A 17,519-nucleotide genomic window follows, 5' to 3' on the forward strand; every position below is an offset into this window, starting at 1 on the left:
TTCGGATCATTTCTGGATTTGGGCTGTTATGAATACTACTACTATGGATGTTCACATAAGGTCTTCACATCAACTACATTTATGAATACATGTTTTATTTCCACCGTGCAGGTACCGAGGAGCAGAATTGCTGTGTTAAATATACAAAGAACTCTTACCCCCTACATAATAAGAAAACAACCCAATTAAAAACTGCTCAGAGGTTTTGAATGTACATTTCACCAAAGAAAATACAGCATGCAAATGGCTGATAAGCACATGAAAATGTGTTGAACATCTTTAGTCATTAGGGAAATGCAAGTTAATCCCACCATGAGTTACCGCCACACACTCACTAGGCTGGCCATCGTCTAAAAGACTGGTGCCTGTCAAACATTGGCGAGGATGTACTTAAAACTGGAACCCTCAGATATCACTGGTGGGAATGTAAAGTGGCTTAGTATTTTAAAAAGTTAAGCATAAAACTGGCAATTCAACATATCATTCTTGGAAAAGTGCACAAACCAAATCTGCATGAACCAAATCTGCTCTCAGGACCTGTGAGTAACCTGGCCCAGTGCCCATTTGCAGGCTGCAGGTTTTATGTATGGTGTTGCTAAACGTATCTCTTACGATACATGAAATCATGTGCTGTGTTGCTTGTGGACGTGTGCACATGCAAACGTGGTCGTGAAGTGTTAACACCATTGCCAGAATAGCAGTTGCTTCTAGAGACAGAAGAAGCGGTTTTGAATTAGAAAAGGCCATAGAGAACTTCTTGGTAATCTTTAAGTCTATACAAGTTTTGCAGCATACATGATGAAATGTTGACATTTTTCAGGTTCAGAGGGAAATACATCCATACAACTATTTTTTTTTTTTTAAGAAGAATCTTTGGCTAACCCAGAGTGGCAGAGATTTTCTCCTATGATTTTGCTAGAATTTTTGTAGCTTTAGTTTTTTTTTTTTTTTTTTTTGCGGTACTGGGGATTGAACCCAGGGCCTTGTGCTTGCGAGGCAAACACTCTACCAACTGAGCTATATCCCCAGCCCCTGTAGCTTTAGTTCTTAAAGGCAGTCAGAATGTTGCAAAAATGAGCCCGATTCTTCCTGAAGGATTGAGTGAACTCATCCCAAGTGGCCAGCTCCTGTGGCTTCAGTATCCCTTGGAACCCTGTGGGCAAAGGAAATGACCTCTTCTGCTGCCCCCAGCTGCCCCTTCCTTGGAGGGCCTTGCTTGTGATACAGCTCATGGCCCCAACTCTGTACGGGGCAGAGGTTGCAAACTTTACTGTTCAGCCTATACAGTGTTGTTGTTGTTGTTTTTAAGTTAAACAAAATTAAGCATCAGGGAAAAACAGATTAAAATCCACCCCATCACCTTTTCCTAAGGAGCCTGTGAATACCACCACCAAAAACCCAACCGCAGCTTCTCGCTTTGTAAGCTGGCCCTCCAGGTCACCCCACACCTGCCCCTCCAGTTGTCTCCCGGACCCTGAGGCCGAGAATGGAAGCTTTCCTCCTGCTGTGAGGTGGAATGGGAGGATCCACGCTTTCTGATTCTCCCCACTGTTCAGCATCTCACTGGCCTGTGACAGCCTGAATGAGTTAGGATCATAGTCCACACGCTGCATATGAAGGCACTGCCCAAGGGCGTACAGCTGCTAAGTGGTGAGCTGGCTTTGAGGCCTTACCTCTTTGCTCTCAGACTCATTTCACTGGGCCCGTTGCCCTGGGCCCTGGGGCTGTCCTCAAGCGTCCATCATGCAAACTGCTAAGGGCACAGGTGTGTTCCCAAGCCCCATGCACACGGTCTGAGGTTCTGGGAGTAGGAAGGGAGCTGGCACTACTGTCATCTTCAGGGGCGAGCAGGAGCTCTGGCTTCTGAGGTAAGGGGTGGGCTTGATTAAATGTTGATGAACCAATTAATAAATGGATGAACTGTCCTCTGAGCACCATTGACATTTAGCCATTCATCAGAATAGAACTTAACTGCAGAAATATCTTAAAGGGGAGGAGGGTTGGCCAACACTGCACCAGGATGCGTGCAGAGCAATCACCGCCACCAGCTTACAGCTAAAGGCTCTTAGAGGATACATCTGTGCAATCTCTGGGGTAGATTTAAGGGTGTTTATATGAGCTACAGTTTAAATATGGTTTGTCCCTCTGAAACTCGTGTTGAAATTCAATGGCTGTTATTGGAAGTTGAGTGATCAAGTCAGTCATGGAGAGGGATTAATGGTGCTCTCTCGAGGTTGGATTATTTTTCCCAGGAGTAAGTGAATTCTAGTTTTCACAGCACTGGATTCCCTTCCACCCCACTCACTTCTCCTTTTGTTTTTCTGCCATGTTAAAATGTGGGTAGCCCAAGATCCTTGCCAAATACAGTCACTCAATCTTGAACTTCCGGCCTCCAGAACTGTGAACCATAAACTTCATTCCTTTATAAATTACCTAGTCTCTGGTACTCTGTTATATCAACAGAAAATGGACTAATATCATAGGAGGCAAAATTCATTACATTTTCTCATCAACATGTGATTATGAGGAAAAAAGAATGCAGGTGTTAGGAAAGATTACTGAATTTTTATGAGACATCTAATACAGTGTTTGCAAAAAAAATTTAATAAAAATATCCTGAGACTCCTTGAATGACCATAACTTTTTATCTTAGGATTTATGTTCAAAATGGGTATACACAGTTCTCAATCTAATTTTTAGTGACAATGTCTATAAATTCTTCATAGCCACATTGATGAGATTTGCAAAATGGTGTTCGTTTTCTTTACAACTGTCATTCAGAAATCACAATGGTGAGGTTTTTCAAGATGGCGGACTAGAGGGCGGCTGCATTTCATGTTGCTCCAGGACGCAGGATTCAAAAGAGGAGATAGTGAGAGACTTGGGACCAACTCAAAGCCACTGGGTGAGTCTCTCCCGTTGGGGAGGCGTCCCGGATGGGGCGGTAGCCCTGGATCGCAGGGAACTTTGTGAAGTGGAGTCGCATGGCGAGACACCCCTCCCCCCGCTGGAGCAGTAAACATGGACAACTGGGATCATCATAGAGGAGGTGGCTCAGCACAGCGCTTGGACTCGGAGCAACCACTGGGGCTCCGGGCGGCTGCCTGAGGAGGAGCTGCGTGGCGAGCTGTTTAGACTCAGAGCGACCGCTTCTGAACACCGGGGGGTTGCCCGGAGGAAGAGGAGGAGCGCGGCAGGTCACTTGGTCTAGGAGTGATTGCATCAGAGCCACAGGCGGTTGCCAGAGGTGGAGCTGCGTGGCGAGCTGTTTAGACTCAGAGCGATTGCTTCTGAACACGGGGGGGGGGGGCACTGCCCAGAGGAAGAGGAGGAGCGCGGCATGTCGCTTGGTCTAGGAGTGACTGCATCAGAGCCACAGGAGGTTGCCAGAGGAGGAGGCGAGTGGTGAGTTGTTTGGACTCAAACGACCGCTCCTGAACACCGGTGGCCTGCCTGGAGGAGGAGCACGGGGGGTCGCTTGGTCTCCAAGTGACCGCTCCTGAACACCCGGGGGGCTACCCCGAGGAGGAGGAGGAACAGGGCGGGTCACTTGGACTCGGAGTGACTGCCTAGGGCTATGGGCGGTTGGCGGGAGGAGGAGACGGGAAGTGAGTTGCTTGGACTCCTAGTGACTGCGTCGGAACACCAGGCGGCTGTCCGGAGGCAGAGGGGTGTGGCGGGTCTCTGGGTCTCGGAGCTATTGTACGGGGCTCCAGGTGGCGGCTCAGAGGAGGGGCCGCATAGCCGGGCAATTAGGTGCAGAGCAGGGTCCCAGGACCGGCTTCTTGCTGGAAGAACCGCACAGAGACACACCTAGGAGTGGAGCGAAGTTTCCAGGACTGCGGGCAGATTCTCTGAGGAGAGGCAGCCTAAGGAGACTCGTCTGCGAAGGGTGAGGCTCCCAGGCCCAGGAGGTAGGTCCGGGACCCTGGGAACATTGCAGAGGAAGACAGCCCAGCCCAGGCGGTAGTTGTAGATTGAGGGAAACCTCTAGGAGGGGAACTGACCAGCGAGACGTCCCCACCAAGTGAGTCTTCCCTGCCGGGGGAGGTTTCCCCACAAGGACGGTAAAACCAGAGACACAGGCACAAACAGGCCTTGCCTCAGCCCTCAGCCTAGTTCCCCTTTGGATGACCATTGGTCAACAAGTGGAGGCACCTCTGCCCACTATCAGGGAATATACCCCACCTGAGGGTCACCAACCCTAGAGAGGCAGCTTCCTTGTGGAGCACCGCATTATCAACTTCCTTCAAGACTGCAGGCTACTGAAGGATAAGAGGAGATATACTAGCAATCTTCAGGGACATTATAAGTCAATAGAGGAAATCTGCAATAGCTTAATGACCCACTGATTCCTGAACAATATGAGAAAACAAGGGAAGAAAATGCCCCAAACAAATCTAGATGTTACATCAATAAAATCCAACGACAGCATGGCAGAAGAAATGAGAGAAAGGGAGTTCAGAATGTACATAATTAAAATGATCAGGGAAGCAAACGATGAGATGAAAGAGCAAATGCAGGCATTGAATGATAGCACCAATCGACAGTTAAAAGAGCAAATACAGGAAGCAAAAGATCATTTCAATAAAGAGTTAGAGATATTGAAAAAAAACCAAACAGAAATCCTTGAAATGAAGGAAACAATAAACCAAATTAAGAACTCCATAGAAAGCATAACCAATAGGATAGAACACCTGGAAGACAGAACCTCAGATACTGAAGACAAAATATTTAACCTTGAAAACAAAGTTGAACAAACAGAGAAGATGGTAAGAAATCATGAACAGAATCTCCAAGAACTATGGGATATCATGAAAAGGCCAAATTTGAGAATTATTGGGATTGAGGAAGGCTTAGAGAAACAAACCAAAGGAATGAACAATCTATTCAATGAAATAATATCAGAAAATTTCCCAAATCTGAAGAATGAAATGGAAAATCAAGTTCAAGAGGCTTATAGGACTCCAAATATGCAAAATTACAACAGACCCACACCAAGGCACATTATAATGAAAATACCTAACATACAAAATAAAGACAGAATTTTAAAGGCTGTGAGAGAAAAGAAGCAAATTACATTCAGGGGGAAACCAATACGGATATCAGCAGATTTTTCAATCCAGACCCTAAAAGCTAGAAGGGCCTGGAACAACATTTTTCAAGCTCTGAAAGAAAATGGATGCCAACCAATAATCTTATACCCAGCAAAACTTACCTTCAAATTTGACGATGAAATAAAATCATTCCATGATAAACAAAAGCTAAAAGAATTTACGAAAAGAAAGCCAGCATTACAGAACATTCTCAGCAAAATATTCCATGAGGAAGAGATAAAAATCAAAGAAGCAAATCAGCAAAGGGAGGAATTATCCTAAAGGAACTGTCAAATAAAGGAGGAACCAAGGTGTGTCAAAAAATAAATAAATAAATAAATAAAATTTTAAAATGAACCAAATGACCAGGAATACAAATCATATCTCAATAATAACCCTGAATGTTAATGGCCTGAATTCATCAATCAAAAGACATAGACTGGCAGATTGGATTAAAAAGAAAGATCCAACAATATGTTGCCTGCAAGAGACTCACCTCATAGAAAGAGATACCCATAGACTAAAGGTGAAAGGATGGGGAAAAACATACCATGAACATGGACTCAGCAAAAAAGCTGGAGTATCCATCCTCATTTCAGATAATGTGGACTTCAAGCCAATGTTAGTCAGAAGGGATAAAGAAGGACATTTCATACTGCTTAAGGGAAGCATAAATCAGCAAGATATAACAATCATAAACATCTATGCCCCAAACAGTGGCTCATCCTTGTATGTCAAACAAATCTTTCTCAATTTTAGAAACCAAATAGACCATAACACAATAATACTAGGTGATTTTAACATGCCTCTCTCACCACTGGACAGATCTTCCAAACAAAAATTGAACAAAGAAACCATAGATCTCAATAACACAATCAATAATTTAGACTTAACAGACATTTATAGAATATACCATCCAACCAAGAGCGAATACACTTTTTTCTCAGCAGCACATGGATCCTTCTCTAAAATAGACCATGTATTATGCCACAAAGCTAATGTTAGCAAATACAAGAAGATAGAGACACTACCTTGTATTCTATCAGATCATAATGGATTGAAGTTAGAAATAAATGAAAGAGTAAAAAACAGAAACTACTCCAACACCTGGAGATTAAACAATATGCTATTATATGATGTATGGATAACAGAAGATATTAGGAAGGAAATTAAAAAATTCTTAGAGGTAAATGAGAACAAAGAAACATCATATCAAAATCGCTCGGACACTATGAAAGCAGTACTTAGAGGAAAATTTATTTCATGGAGCGCATTTAATAAAAGAAGTAAAACTCAACAAATAAACGACCTAACACTACAGCTCAAAGCCCTAGAAAAAGAAGAACAGACCAACACCAAAAGTAGTAGAAGACAGGAAATAGTTAAACTCAGAGCTGAAATCAACAAAATTGAAACAAAAGAAACAATACAAAAAATTGACAAAATAAATAGTTGGTTCTTCAAAAAAATAAACAAAATTGATAAACCTTTAGCCACACTAACAAAGAGAAGACGAGAGAAAACCCAAATCACTAAAATTCAGAATGAACAAGGAAATATTACAACAGACACGACTGAAATACAAAACATAATTAGAAGTTATTTTGAAAATCTATACTCCAACAAAATAGAAAATCTTGAAGACATCAACAGGTTTCTAGAGACATATGAATTGCCTAAACTGAACGAGGAGGACATACACAATTTAAATAGACCAATTTCAAGTAATGAAATAGAAGAAGTCATCAAAAGCCTACCAACAAAGAAAAGTCCAGGACCAGATGGGTTCTCTGTCGAGTTCTACAAAACCTTTAAAGAAGAGCTCATCCCAATACTTCTCAAGGTATTCCATAAAATAGAAGAGGAGGGAACCCTCCCAAACTCATTCTATGAAGCCAATATCACCCTGATACCTAAACCAGACAGAGACACATCGAGGAAAGAAAATTTCAGACCAATATCCTTAATGAACATCGACGCAAAAATTCTCAACAAAATTTTAGCAAATCGCATACAAAACATATTAAAAAGATAGTGCACCATGATCAAGTGGGTTTCATCCCAGGGATGCAAGGTTGGTTCAACATCAGGAAATCAATAAATGTAATTCACCATATCAATAGACTTAAAGTCAAGAATCACATGATTATTTCAGATGCAGAAAAAGCATTTGATAAAATACAGCACCCCTTCATGCTCAAAACACTAGAAAAAATAGGGATAGTGGGAACATTCCTTAACATTGTAAAGGCCATCCATGCTAAGCCCATGGCTAATATCATTCTGAATGGTGAAAAACTGAAAGCATTCCCCTAAAAACTGGAACAAGGCAGGGATGCCCTCTCTCACCACTTCTTTTCAATATCGTCCTTGAAACTCTAGCCAGAGCGATTAGACAGACCAAAGAAATTAAAGGGATACGAATAGGAAAAGAAGAACTCAAACTATCCCTATTTGCTGATGATATGATTATATACTTAGAGGAACCAGGAAATTCCACCAGAAAACTTTTAGATCTCATAAGTGAATTCAGTAAAGTAGCGGGATATAAGATCAATGCACATAAATCTAAGGCATTTTTATACACAAGTGATGAATCTTCAGAAAGAGAAATTAGGAAAACTACCCCATTCACAATAGCATTGAAAAAAATAAAATACTTGGGAATCAATCTCACAAAAGAGGTGAAAGACCTCTACAATGAGAACTATAGAACACTAAAGAAAGAAATTAAAGAAACCTTAGAATATGGAAAGATCTCCCATGTTCTTGGATAGGAAGAATTAATATTGTCAAAATGGCCATACTACCAAAAGTGCTATATAGATTCAATGCAATTCCAATTAAAATCCCAATGATGTACCTTACAGAAATAGAGCAAGCAGTTATGAAATTCATCTGGAAGAATAAAAAACCCAGAATAGCTAAAGCAATCCTTGGCAGAAAGAGTGAAGCAGGGAGTATCGCAATACCAGATCTTCAACTCTACTACAAAGCAAAAGTAACAAAAACGGCATGGTATTGGTACCAAAACAGAAAGGTGGATCAATGGTACAGAATAGAGGACACGGACACAAACCCAAATAAATACAATTTTCTCATACTAGACAAAGGGGCCAAAAATATGCAATGGAGAAAAGATAGCCTCTTCAACAAATGGTGCTGGGAGAATTGGAAATCCATATGCAACAGAATGAAACTCAACCCATATCTCTCACCATGCACGAAACTAAACTCAAAATAGATTAAGGACCTCGGAATCAGACCAGAGACCTTGCATCTTATCGAAGAAAAAGTAGGTCCAGAGCTTCAACATGTCAGCTTAGGACCAGACTTCCTCAACAGGACTCCCATAGCACAAGAAATAAAAGCAAGAATCAATAACTGGGATAGATTCAAACTAAAAAGCTTTCTCTCAGCAAAGGAAACTATCAGCAATGCGAAGAAAGAGCCTACAGAGTGGGAGAAAATCTTTGCCAATCATACTTCAGATAGAGCACTAATCTCCAGACTCTATAAAGAACTCAAAAAACTCTACACCAAGAATGCAAATAATCCAATCGACAAATGGGCTAAGGAAATGAATAGACACTTCACAGAAGAAGATCTACAAGCAATCAACAAACATATGGAAAAATGTTCAACATCTCTAGTAATAAGAGAAATGCAAATCAAAACCACCCTAAGATTCCATCTCACCCCAATTAGAATGGTGATTATCAAGAATACAAGCAACAACAGGTGTTGGCGAGGATGTGGGGAGAAAGGTACACTCAAACATTGCTGGTGGGGCTGCAAATTGGTGCAGCCACTCTGGAAAGCAGTGTGGAGACTCCTTAGAAAACTTGGAATGGACCCACCATTTGACCCAGCTATCCCACTCCTTGGCCTATACCCAAAGGACTTAAAATCAGCATATTACAGAGATACAGCCACATCAATGTTCATAACTGCTCAGTTCACAATAACCAGATTGTGGAACCAACCTAGATGTCCTTCAATTGATGAATGGATAAAGAAAATGTGGTATATATATACAATGGAATATTACTCAGCCATAAAGAATGATAAAATTATGGCATTTGCAGGCAAATGAATGAAATTGGAGAATATCATGCTAAGTGAGATAAGGCAATCTCAAAAAACCAAGGGACGAATGATATCGCTAATAAGTGGATGATGACACATAATGGGGGGTGGGAGGGGTCATTGTTAGGGTCAGGGTTAGGGTTAGGGAGGGGGGCAAGAATGGAGGAAGGAAGGACTGTATAGAGGGAAAAGAGGGGTGGGAGGGGTGGGGGGAAGGGAAAAAATAACAGAATGAATCAAACAACATTACCCTATGTAAATTTATGATTACACAAATGGTATTCCTTTACGCCATGTACAAACAGAGAAACAACATGTATCCCATTTGTTTACAATAAAAAAAAAATCCTCTTTAACAACAATAAACACATATTAGATCATCAAAAAAAAAAAGAAATCACAATGGTACAGGTTGTGTATAAAGACTGAAATTGTTCTTGTTTCATTAACAAATTTATTGTTGAAATTTTTAATGATATTATGGGGAGATATTAGATCCAAACATATTTAGACCCAGAGTTTTAAAAATAATGAGAAACACTAATTTGGAGAACATCTGTTTCTTGGTGGAGTGAGTACCCTCCAACCAGTGAGGTAGGCAGTTTGGGGTGAGAGGTGACAGAGGACACAGTGGAGGACAGAATTATCTGGTGCATTGTTAAATAATACTTTTAGGGCTGGGGAGATAGCTCAGTTGGTAGAGTGCTCGCTTCGCAAGCACTAAGGCCCTGAGTTCAATCCCCAGCACTGCAAAAAATAAAAAATAAAAAAATAATAATACTTTTAGCCTTGTTTGTAGTATTTAATTTTAGACCAGGCATCCAAAGTCCTGAGACTGCATAAAGATCAGGAAACTCATGACTCGTTTCCTAAGGACAGATTTGGGACTACCTCCTAGAGCTGCACCCACCAAGCTTTGTCAGGCCTCCTCTTACTGTACGGGCCCTTCCCAGGTCTCCCCACCTCAGGTTCCCAGGGGCTGCACTTGAGTTGTTCACAGTTCTCCACAGAGTCCCAGTTCCTCCAGTAGTGCCACGGGCCCTTTGTCCACAGTAGACAGCTCCATCAAAAGGGATGTCCCAGTGGGCTAGCTTCTCTTTGGTCACTTGCAGCCAGTTCTAGATATCATTCATGGGCTGGGGAGATAGCTCAGTTGGTAGAGTGCTTGCCCCGTAAGCACAAGGCCCTGGGTTCAATCTCCAGCACCGCCAAAAAAAGAAAAAAAAAAAAAAAAGATGTCATTCATTGGTCCTGTGATCTACAGGGTCTGTGAGCTGTCTGACTGAACCTGTCTTTCCTCTGAGGAGACTCAAGAGAGGAGCCCTCATGATCCCTGTCCTGGCTTGATACCCAAGATGCTCAGGGCTTCCAAGGCCTCAAGGTTCACCTATAACCCAGGTAGAATGCTCTGGTCTGTCAGATGCAGAATAATAATTCTCCAAAATGCCCAAATGTGCCATGAATTTTTTAAAAAAGAGGAATTTCTCTTGTTTTGGTAAGTCATTTATTATCTTTACCTATTTAAAGACCATGTTCTTAAAGAGTCACAGTTTGTATTAAACACAAGTACTGCTCTCTCTAAACAAGTGAGAGTTCCCAGAGAACCAGTGATTGGGTATGAATTCTTTTTCTTTCTTTCTTTCTTTTTTTTTTTTTTTGGTACTGGGGTTTGAATCTAGGTGCACTTAAACACCAACCCACGTCCCCAGTTCTTTTTTATGTTTTATTTAGAGACAGGATCTCTCCGAGTTGCTTAGGACCTTGCTACGTTGCTGAGGCTGGCTTTGAACTTGCCATCCTCCTGCCTCAGCCTCCTGTGCCACTGGGATTACAGATGTGTGCCACCACACCTGGCAGGTATGAATTCTTAACCCGGAGTTCATAGGATACGACCCAAGGAGTCTAAGAATACAATCTAGTCTAAGAAAGTCCATGATCTCAGACAGAAAAAAACTGACATCCTCATATATCCTTGAACTGAAATTTATCTTTTCTTCCATTATGAATATAGGCCACGATTCACAGTAGTGCTAGTGGTACCTGTGGCTTTATTCCAATAGAAATCACAGATATTTTCATAACTCGTTAGAATTGCTGCAGACATCTCAAAATATTGTTTTCATGCATCACTGCTTCAAAAGCATAGTACTGATAGAACTGTTTCTCAGCCTTGTTATTTAATGAGTTAATAAAGAAGCACACATAATTATCAAAACTTGTTTTCCTTGGGTTTTGATAGCTGAATGTCAACATAATTGGTTTTTCCTTTAATGCTATGTATTTTATGTACTTAGTCACTATTCTGTGAATCCTTACGCTTCCCCACTCTGCCAGAGGTAGTCCTGACCCAGAATGTTAAGAACCTCTAAATATCAGAGGCCACCAGGTCTCAGTTCCCTGGGGAAGCAACAGAGGAGGCCAGGGAGGGATCCTGGTCCCTGAGTGGAAGTGAGGACTCTCCCCACTCCATCCAGGGACTGAGGCAGCCCTGGGGGATGTGATGGGCAGTGTTTCCCGTTCTACTTGGGCACATTCTTAAAGAGCACTTATTAATATTCTACACATTTCAGATCTCTTGAAAACAACTTGAGTAATGTCATCTTAAGAAATGACTTAGCCTGAGAAAATACTGAAATTGGTGGTATAAAGCAATAGATTAATGCTAAACCTATTTAGAGAAAAATCAGGTGATTCCTTAATCTACAAGTCATAGCTCATGTAGGTGAGAATGGACTAAAAATGTCAGTAATCTAGAATCTTTCCCATCCTTTGCTCATGATCTAGCTGTTCCCGGGTCCATGCTGCACAGAGGGACCCTCCGGTCACCAGGAGGGAGGATTACCGGGGAAGCTTTGGTGCTCTTACCCCACCCGCTTCTCCCCTGGGTTGCATGAGGACCTGCATGTTTGAAATCCAGGCTCCTGGTGGCAACAAGGACTATGCTCAACAGCAGCTGAAGGGACTCATTGTACCTAATTCTAAGTGCCTTGTTTGGGGCTGGGAACCTGGAATACACATCCTAGATTACAGAAAGATTAAGGGACTGGAGAGTTATTTTGGTTTCTCCTGTAAGTCGAGGGCAAGACAAATCCAAGAGACCCTCCCCCATTGTTTCCCAAAGCCAGTGCCATGGAAATCAGTAAAGCCAAGTGGTATTGGCCCATCTCAATGAATCCCTGTCAAAGCAGTGGCATTCCAGAAAAGCACTGGGCAGACGAATATTGAAGGGCATCCTAGCTGACCTGTCTTCCACAGTGGAGAAATGAAGCGAGTTTGGGCACTGTTCCTGGCTTGCTTTCTCTGCCTGTTCACTCATGCGTAGAGAGATCTTAAGGGACTTGCTAAGTAGACTGAGGACGAGGACTCTGCATTCCCTTATCGTTGGTCTGTAACCCTCTCTAAAGTGTCAACAGTCCTTTTCTAACCACTGAGCTTAGTGTCCTGCCCCTGAAGGCAAGAAGCTTCCTGACTGATGATTATGGACTTCTGCAGTTGCTACTCCCCAGTAATCCTGGAATCGCTACCCCGGTCTCAGTAACGCTAGGACCACATGCCCACTGCAGGGAGAGCCAGAGCCCTGTAGGTGGCAAAGCCCTCTGAGCCACTGTCTCTCCTGCGCAGAACCACCCCCGCCAGCAGCCACTCATGTTGGAGCTGGACCCCGACTCTCTCACAGTCCTGAATGCGCGCTATGCGGGTTTCTGAATACAAAATCAGCGTTTCTGAGGTGTCCCCATGCATGAGAGGCATTTTGGAAGGGGGGATTTAACAAATTTATTAAGATATAATTCACATGCCATAAAATTCATCTATCAAAAGTATATAATTTTGTGGTTTTTAGTTGTATTATATTTGAAGCTGTGTAGCCATCAACACAATTTTAGAGTATTTTCATAACTCCAAAAATAAATCCATACCCTTTAGTCAGTTGTCCCCTCCCCGCTCCCATCTTCCCCAACCTCTGCCACCACCAGCCCCTAACAGCTACCAGTCTACTTTCTGTCCTTGTGGATTTGCCTGCTCTGGGCATTTCATATAAATGGAATCATACAATGTGCTGTTTGTGACTGGCTTCTTTCACTTTGCATGATGTTTTCAAGGTTCGTTCGTATTGAGGCACCAGGGCTTTATCCCAAATAACATTCCATTATGTGGATATGCCATACCGGTTATGGACAGGTAGGTGGCTTCCACTCGAAGCTATTATGAATCATGGTGCCGTGAACAGTGGTGAGCAACTTTTCATGGGGACAGGTATTTTCATTTTGCTGGGGTATAGACCTAGGATTGGGATTGCTGAGTAATATGGTAACACTTACATTTAAATTTTTGAGGAACTGCCCATCTATTTTCCAAAGTCATTGCACTATTTTACATTCCCATCAGTAACATATGAGTGGTCCAATTTCTTCACATCCTCCTCAACACTTGCTGTCTTCATTACACATGTGTGGTGGCATATCATCCAGGGCTTTGTAAATTTTGCTCTTTTCGGATATGCATGACAGTAAAGTGTATTTTGACATATTATACATAGATGGAGCGTAACTTATTCTAATTAAGAGCCTATTCTTGTGGTTGTACATGTTGAGGAGTTTCACTGGTCATGTGTTCATATACGCACATAGGAAAGTAATGCCAATTCATTCTAATCTTTCCTGTTCCCATCCCCTTACCTTCCTTCCCTTTTGTCTACTCCAATTCATTGTAGTTTTAATCTGCATTTTCCTGATAACTAATAAGGTTGGCCATGTTTTCATGTGCTTTATTAGCCATTTGTATGACTTTTAAGAAGTGTCCATAAACACTGATGTGGCTGCGTCACTGTAGTCTGCTGATTTCAGGTTCTTTGAGTATAAACTGAGGAGTGGGATAGCTGGGTCAAATGGTGGTTCCATTCCAAGTTTTCTGAGGAATCTCCACACTGCTTTCCAGAGTGGTGGCACCAATTTGCAGTTCTACCAGCAATGGATGAGTGTGCTTTTTCCCCACATCCTCACCAACATTTATTGTTGCCTGTATTCTTGATAATTGTTAGTCTGACTGGAGTGAGATGAAATCTTAGTTTTGATTTACATTTCTCTAAAAGCGAGAGATGTTGAACATTTTGTCATGTATTTGTTGATCAATTGTATATCTTCTTCTGTGAAGTGTCTGTTAAAATTCTTAGTTCATTTGTTGATTGGGTTATTTGTTTTTTTGGTGTTAAGTTTTTTGAGTCCTTTACATATCCTAGAGATTAATGCTTTATCTGAGGTGCATGTGGTAAAGATTTTCTCCCAAACTGTAGACTCTCTCTTCACATTACTGATTGTTTCTTTTGCTGAGAAGAAGCTTTTTAGTTTGAGTCCATTCCATTTATTGATTCTTGATTTTACTATTGTGCTCTAGGGGTCTTGTTAAGGAAGTCAAAGTCTAGACCCATATGGTGAAGACTTGGGCCTACTTTTTCTTCTAGTAGGTGCAGGGTGTCTTTTCTAGTGCCTAAGTCTTTGATTCACTTTGAGTTTCGTGCAGGGTGAGAGATAGAGGTTTAATATCATTTTGTTTCGTGTAACTTTCCATTTTCCCCAGGACCATTTGTTGAATAGACTATCTTTTCTCCAATAAATATTTTTGGCACCTTTGTCTAGTATGAGATAACTGTATTTCTGTGGGTTTATCTCTGTGTCTTCTATTCTGTACCATTGGTCTTCTTGTCTGTTTTGGTGCCAACAGCATGTTGGTTTTGTTACTGTTGCTCTGTAGTATAGTTTAAGGTCTGGTATTGTGATTCCCCCTGCTTCACTTTTCTTGCTAAGGATTGCTTTGGCTATTCTGGATCTCATTTTTCCAAATGAATATAGTGATGCAGCCACGTCAATGTTCACAGCAGCTCAATTCACAATAGCTAAACCATGGAACCAACCTAGGTGCCCTTCAATAGATGAATGAACAAAGAAAATGTGGTATATATATTCAATGGAATATTACTCAGCTTTAAAGAAGAATGAAATTATGGCATTTGCTGGTAAATGGATGGCATTGCAGAATACCATGCTAAGCAAAATCAGCCAATTCCAAAAAACCAAAGGCCAAATATTTTCTCTGAAATGTGGATGCTAGGAGCTGAAGAAATAGCTCATTTTGGAGAGTGCTCGCCTAGTATGCGCAAGGGCCACAGTTCGAATCCCCAGACCCTCTGATGGTGGGCAAAGCGGGGGTGGGGAGGACTCTTTGGAGCTGAAATGTGGATGCTAATCCACAACAAGGGGGTGGGGCACTAGGGAAGAATAGAGTTACTTTAGATTAGGTAGAGGGGAGGGGATATGGGGATAGGAAGGATAGTAGAATGAAACAGACATTATTACCTTAAGTACATATATGACTGCATGACTGTGATTCTACAACATGTACAATCAGAAAAATGAGAAATTATACATTTATGTATGATATAATCAAAGTGCATAAATGCATTCTACTGTCATGTATAACTAATCAGAACAAATAAAAAAAATTTTAAGAAGTTGGACATGACCCATAAAAAAATGTAGATTGAATTTGAGGAAAAAAAAGCCTTGATTCGATTGAGAACTTTTAGGACATGAATGGATGCAGAGCACTTAATCCTGTGTTTTGGTAGAATTAGAAATTCAGTTGACTCATAACTTATCAATGTGTCCTTGCTTGGGTCTCTGTCAAATCTGGGTACTGTAACTCCTAAACCATTTCTGCTATATCTTGAATTTCTAAGCAGTACTCAAAGCATTGACTAAAAATTAACATATTCTATAAATAAAATCCACCTGTGAATAGAAGAAAATGTACACTGGTTAAATATATGATGATCCAGTTTTAAAAAAGAAGTGTCTATTCAGATCCTTTGCCCATTTTTCAATCGGTTGTCTTTTTATTGTCAAAAAGTTTGGTTTTTAAATGATTCTTCAACAGCACTTCAAAATTCAACCCAAGCAGGGAGAGTTTGGATTTCCATTTTGTCTTCCCCTGAGAATCAAGTCGTTCTGGGAGAACTCTAGTCCCTAAATTGTAGTTCTTAATAATCTCTTATAGTTCATATACACCTTCAAGAAGCTAATGAAAACTATGAACTCTGTTCCCAGAAAAATGAACACATGCACATTTATTTTTTCATTTAAAATCGAAGGAGCTTCTGTACCTTCTGCCATTCAACCATTGCCTTGATTAGGTGTTTTCTTGAGATTGTAAACCTACTTTCTGATTGGATAATTGTCAAACCACTGAATCTGGTTCTAATGGGCAACATAAAATTCCCATATTCTAGGTATCCACAGAGAAAAAAAACCTGTGTGAATTGTTTAAATTATCAAAATTGCACTTAGAGATTTTACAGAGGGCTGCTTTAAAGGACTGCCTTCCGTCATTCCTCTGGATTTTCCCTTTGATCAAGCTAGGAAATGGAAACTTTTCCATCACGGTTAGGACCTTCTCAGAACAGGTTCCTCTACTTTGACTTCAGGCTGAAGCCATAGCCTACATGGTAGCTAGCACACTGTAAGGAAGCGGCCCAGATTCCTTACCATCAGTTACGCGGCACCTCCCTGATGCTCACACACTGAGCCACACCCCAAGGAAAACTGTGCTTCTCTGGGCCCCATGGTCTGCTTCAGTCTTGTGGACACCAGAAGACTTCTAGTAATGTTTTCTCCCCTGCTTTTGTCCTAAGAAGCTCAGAGGTACTTTGCCACCTACATCTAGGAATGAGACTGGATAACCGGATTGGTTTGTGAGTTGGTGTTGACAGCCTCATTTCTCCTGTGCCCTGTACTTCTTGATGCATCCTCATATGCTATTTCAAACTGTTTCTGAAGCAACCCAACCAATTCCCCTTCTAATCTTTGTCCCTCTGCACTTCAGCAGAGGTCATGATCATTGGCTTCACCTATGTCCTCAATGACATTGAGCTTGTTTGGTTGTTTTGTTCAACTGCAACTTCTAGGTACCGGATTCAAGGGTGTTTGCATGAGTCTGAAAGGGGACATGCTAGAGATGCTGGGTTGGTTATCTCCACTCAGCAACACTTTCATCGAACATCCATGCCCGGCAGCATGCTAAGTGCTTTACAAATAGTAACTAAGTTAATCTTCACAAAACTCTGGGAGGTAGGTATTATTTTTATGACTCCTGTTTTACAGATTGGAAAGCAAAAAACAGATTAATAAACTTGCTCAAGCTCACAAAGCTAGTTAGGTGGCAGACTAGAATTAGGAACAGGGGCATCTGCCTGTAGAGTCCACCCTCTGCCTTTCAGCTCTGCTACAGCCAGGGCTTTGGGACTCTTCACAACCACTTCACTGTAAAGTGGAACAGTAACAT

The 17,519-nt window shown here is 41.5% G+C and overlaps 1 non-coding gene across 1 annotated transcript; it reads right to left on the minus strand.

The window, feature by feature from the left end:
• Nucleotides 1-954: 954 nt before the first annotated feature.
• On the minus strand, nt 955-1,028 carry Trnaa-cgc (transfer RNA alanine (anticodon CGC)). The gene has a single exon. It is a non-coding gene; the product is annotated as a tRNA-Ala (tRNA).
• Between the last annotated feature and the right edge of the window lie 16,491 nt (nt 1,029-17,519).

Source organism: Sciurus carolinensis, chromosome 9 (assembly GCF_902686445.1).
Source record: "Sciurus carolinensis chromosome 9, mSciCar1.2, whole genome shotgun sequence".
NCBI classification, from domain to species: domain Eukaryota; kingdom Metazoa; phylum Chordata; class Mammalia; order Rodentia; family Sciuridae; genus Sciurus; species Sciurus carolinensis.